We start from the raw sequence: 4,384 nt of genomic DNA, 5'->3' as shown, positions 1-4,384 counted from the left end.
ATTAAATCATCAAAATCATGCATAAATTCCACTTTCCATAACTGCAACCCTAATGAAAACCAACAAAAAAACATCAAATTTCACTTCAAAACTGAGTCTTAAACATTTAGGGACCCAAACCAAATTCATGAACTAAGTACATGAACTAACAAATTTAAAAAAAAAAAAAAACATCAAACACCCATTTGCCACTTTTTTAAAAAGAAACTCAATACTATTTTATTTATCAAAATCAGTCACTAACATATTAGCTTGACATCCAATAACATCAACAACAACAACTCTAAGCACGATGAAAATAGTTAGAACAATATTTTGTGGATTAATTTGATGCTTCCAACCTTGCCTAATCTTGTGCTGCCTTATTTCGTTGTGCCCATTTCAGTATTGTTATTTATTCTATAAATATGTGAAATATTTTTCATATAATATACCCTCCCCATCTTCTTATTATTGGCTTTTTAAAAATAAATAAATAAAGACACCAACAATATATTAATTAATGTTGATTTTAGTATGTTATTCTTTTTCTACCTTTGTATTTATGTAACTCTTAATTTTGCATTTTAAAATTGTGAATTTAAAAAAAGTTAAAAGAATAAAAAAACAGCGTTTGTAAAAACCTCAACTTGTAAAACAATCAAATGAAATGAAACAATTAAAAATTACAAAATAGCCAATAAAAATAGCACGGAGAAGTGTTGTAAGTAGCTAATTTTGGTGTATCTAACCACTTAGATATCCAACGGCCATTTCGGTTAGTATTTGGCCAAAAGTTGTCGACAATAACTGAGAGAGAGAGATGGGATTGGAAGTGCTGATCTGCTATAAATTAGCTCTCATTCGTTCCAGAGAAACAGAACAAGACAGCTACATATGACAGCAAGTGCTGAGTTTCATCCACTCATGTTCGGCAAGAAAGAAGTTAAACTTCCAGGGTACCAGGCCATCACCACTTACATATCCAATTGAAAGAAATAAAAAGAAAACATTGTCTTTTTTCTATTAATTAACTAAAATTTAGCTAAGATATACTGACATTGAAAAACTAATCTATAAATGAAACGATTTGATACTGTTATGATTTTCACCTGGGTATGGTGCGTACATGTGCTAGAAGGTAAGTTTTGACCTTTTCTGATGAACAGAGCGAGGCAAGAAATAAGGGCAAAATGCATGGACCACATACATTAGAGCTGCTAGAAATAAAACAAGATCCCTTGAACAACCGAATTTGGGAGATCAGAGTTCTTTTATTCAAAGAAGGAAACGAGGTTCGTCCTTCCCAAGAAATCTAGCTAGCTGGGTGCCATATTTTCCATAGCAAAATCATAAACCCTGTTTTTTTTTTTAAATATTAAACTGTATAACCTCCTTGACTTCTTAAATCTTGATTCAATACAATCATCACACAGCCAGACCATAATATAGCAAACCCAGCCCCTAGGCCGCCCCTCCTGTTCTCTTCCTTGAATTCCCCTTCGCTGGCAGTATCCTAATCCTCTTCGCCACACGCCACAAAGTCTCTATATATTCACACACCCAGAGTGACAAATTAAGAGCAAGCAATAGTGTAGCATAACCATTTACATCACAGGCATAACCAATAATTATCGAGCGAAAAAAGAAAAGGAAAAATGAAACTCTATAGGTTATGGGCAATACAATGCTACAATTTCATTACGGAACATGAAGTGGGTCCGTACGTGTTCATAGATATCACTAATGTGGTCAATAACATATTAACATAAATATATATTTATCGATTTATCAATATTGATCCATTGACTATTATATATTATACATATATATATATATATATATATATATATATATATATATATTTGATGTGATAGTCAAATAAATATATAATAGATCCATCAACATCAGCATGATCAAGATAAATATATCAAACAATCTACCAATATCAGTATATCAATCATCATATAAACATTATGTGTCAATAACGATCTCTATGTTGATTTGTTAAAGTAATCATATAACTGATGAGGCATAAGAACTTATACACTATAAGTAAGTTTTTAATAGGATTTTCTTACTGCTGAAGAAATAGAGTTTCATAATAAAAAAACCATTTATATATGGAAGTCCTGGGTAAAAGGACATGTACATTTAGTCAATGGACATTATACAACATGGCAATATAATTCGTCAAAATGATAACGTATACGTACTTCCAGTTAAGGTCACCAGCAAGAAGGAGATCACTTTCAATGTCTTCATAGGCAATGAGATGACCAGGAACAGCATTTGTGAGATCAAGATCATGATCACTGACACTCTCTGATGCTGATTGATTTTGCTGGTCGACCCTCCGGAATCGCTGCTCCGTCAACAAACATCTGCCTTAAAGCCTTCGCAAGGCTATGATAGTTGGCATGCTTCTGAAGGCTAATTCTCTGGCAGACGAACGGCCTCGAGAAAACAACTGTCACCGGAGGGATCATGGTAGAAACAAGATCATCATCTTCAAAGCCAGGAAAGGTTTAGTAGGCTTAGTCATGAAATTGGGTAAAGAAGAAGTTGGCCTAGGGAACTGGCTCAGGTTTGGACACTTGTAATCTCTTGCCATCTCTGTCTTTTTCAAGGGTTCTTGTCTTTGTTGAGATTCAAAACCGTTCATGTTCATTTTTTTTCTCGGCTTGATATCTCTTTTCAAGGGTATGGAAAGTGTCTGTGATCTTTTGAAGAGAAGTAGCTAACAAACTGAAAAGGGTGTGGTCCTTGGTGGGGATTTTGTGTAATAGGAGATGTGAGTGCGGGCGTGTGTTAATTAGTAGTAATAAATAGACTGAAAAGAGTTTGGTGTCCGACAAAGCGGCTATGCTGGAGAGGTTTGAGAGAGAGAGGTGTGAACCTACTGGTAGGGCAATGGGGTGACTCTGTGAGTTTGAATTGTATGTACGTATTTGTTAGGTTTTAAGTGGTAATATATATATATATATATGAATGAGAGAGAGAGGGAGGGAGGGGGTTCAAATATCGGGAGGTGTCTGAAAGAGATTTCTTTTGCCTTCTTTTTCTTTTCTTTTTTTCAAACGAATCAATGTCATCTTCATGTGAAGTATGAATCTATAACTCTTTTATTCTCCCCTTGCATCTCCTAGTTCTTCACTTAACTACCAGTGACGCCTGAGCTCTCAGCCTGTCTTCCTTATATTAGTACGTTGCGTTGTATATAATAGTGCCAACTGGCATATTGAAAATCTACTCTTATAAATATATGATATAAAATCATATTTTATCGGGATGGTGATTAAAAGCGTGAAAAAAAGCGAGCTCAAAGGCGTAGTGCAATTCATGAGGATATATAATATAAATACATATGTAGATTAAGAAGCAATAGTTTTTAGTAAATAAATAATAAGAAATGTGTCTAGTAAATTGAAATGCATGGGCTAATAAACGACCGCGTTGGGGTCGGCGAACGCATCGCTTCTTTTTTACTCTCAAGTGGTCGGGAACTCCAAATTATATTTCTCTTTGGCCACTCTCACCCTTTTTCTATTAAGATTAAGGTGTCCCACGAATGGCATGTACAACCAACCAAAGAAAATCCTAACGCTTACTGCAAGCAGAGAAATATGGTATTGTTGGCTAGGGTTGTTTTGGTCATTTCTATATATATATATATATATATATAATATGAAGGTGATCTATCTTAAAAATCCCAACATTTTTTCTTGCCAATTTATTGACCAAGATCTAAAAAGAATTGGCTGTAACGATAATGTAAATATACATTAATTTGAACATATGCTCATCATAACATATGAATTGTTATGAATTTTATGTGCTAATAAGTTCATGAACATAGATTTCATACTGTTATTAAGGGTTTCAAATTTAATCAACCTATTTATTCTATATATATATAAGGCTAATATATTTCATACATTACACCATATTCTCTCGATAAACATACATGTTATCTAAGTTATGTCAGATATAGAGATACAAGCAAAGACATGTGCAGTTTATATTCTAAGATTAAATTATCTAATATACTAAAAGAGATTAATACTCTTGTTACTGTATACATAAATATATAAGTATCGTGGATTGAAGCAATGTAATGGCAAAGCTGCTCTTGCCACATAGAGTTAAAAAAACTGCAAGGAAGGGCAGGGTTGTTTTTTTCATTGGGATTGTATTGACATTTGAAGGAATGGTTGGGGAGAAAATGATCAGCTCTAGTTTGAGTTAGGGCTTTGCAGGCCCAAACTTACATACATCTAGTATTAGGGTTGGCAAGCCCTAAGCACTCGTGGGCCCAAATGGGGTTGCCAGGTCCCAGTTGTAAGACACACGATGCTGGGGCTGACACAGGCAACCCCTAGACACAGGGGCCGGGAAAACCCAC

At 34.4% G+C, this 4,384-nt stretch overlaps 1 pseudogene; it reads right to left on the bottom strand.

Annotated features, from left to right (window-relative positions):
- Nucleotides 1–1,443: 1,443 nt before the first annotated feature.
- Nucleotides 1,444–2,644, bottom strand: LOC118040544 (auxin-responsive protein IAA33-like; annotated as a pseudogene).
- Nucleotides 2,645–4,384: the final 1,740 nt, after the last annotated feature.

Source organism: Populus alba, chromosome 6 (genome assembly GCF_005239225.2).
Source record: "Populus alba chromosome 6, ASM523922v2, whole genome shotgun sequence".
In the NCBI taxonomy this organism is placed as follows: Eukaryota; Viridiplantae; Streptophyta; class Magnoliopsida; order Malpighiales; family Salicaceae; genus Populus; species Populus alba.
This window is presented reverse-complemented; position numbering and strand designations above follow the sequence as displayed.